Below are 245 nucleotides of genomic sequence, written 5' to 3'. Positions count from 1 at the left end.
TTCTCCTTGCTTCCACCCATTACGTGGAGTCTACCTCGCCAAAGCTGAGTTGCTGGAGCATACCTGAATGTAAACAAAATTTGTCTCTCAGTTCCTCTTAAGCATTTAGCATCACCAGCAAATCTTGAGCAGCAAAATGATATCCAAGCGAGCTAAGTTGCCATTTCTCAAACCCGAAAATATCATTTGTAGGAATGGTACATAATCTTTAAAATAATCCGATCAGCGTATTATCCAAATTGAAT

At 39.2% G+C, this 245-nt stretch overlaps 1 pseudogene; it reads right to left on the bottom strand.

The window, feature by feature from the left end:
• The window catches only part of LOC17874395, a 1688-nt pseudogene that overhangs the window by 673 nt on the left and 770 nt on the right, over window positions 1–245 (bottom strand).

The sequence above is a fragment of the Capsella rubella genome, unplaced genomic scaffold (genome assembly GCF_000375325.1).
Source record: "Capsella rubella cultivar Monte Gargano unplaced genomic scaffold, Caprub1_0 scaffold_43, whole genome shotgun sequence".
NCBI classification, from domain to species: Eukaryota; Viridiplantae; Streptophyta; class Magnoliopsida; order Brassicales; family Brassicaceae; genus Capsella; species Capsella rubella.
This window is presented reverse-complemented; position numbering and strand designations above follow the sequence as displayed.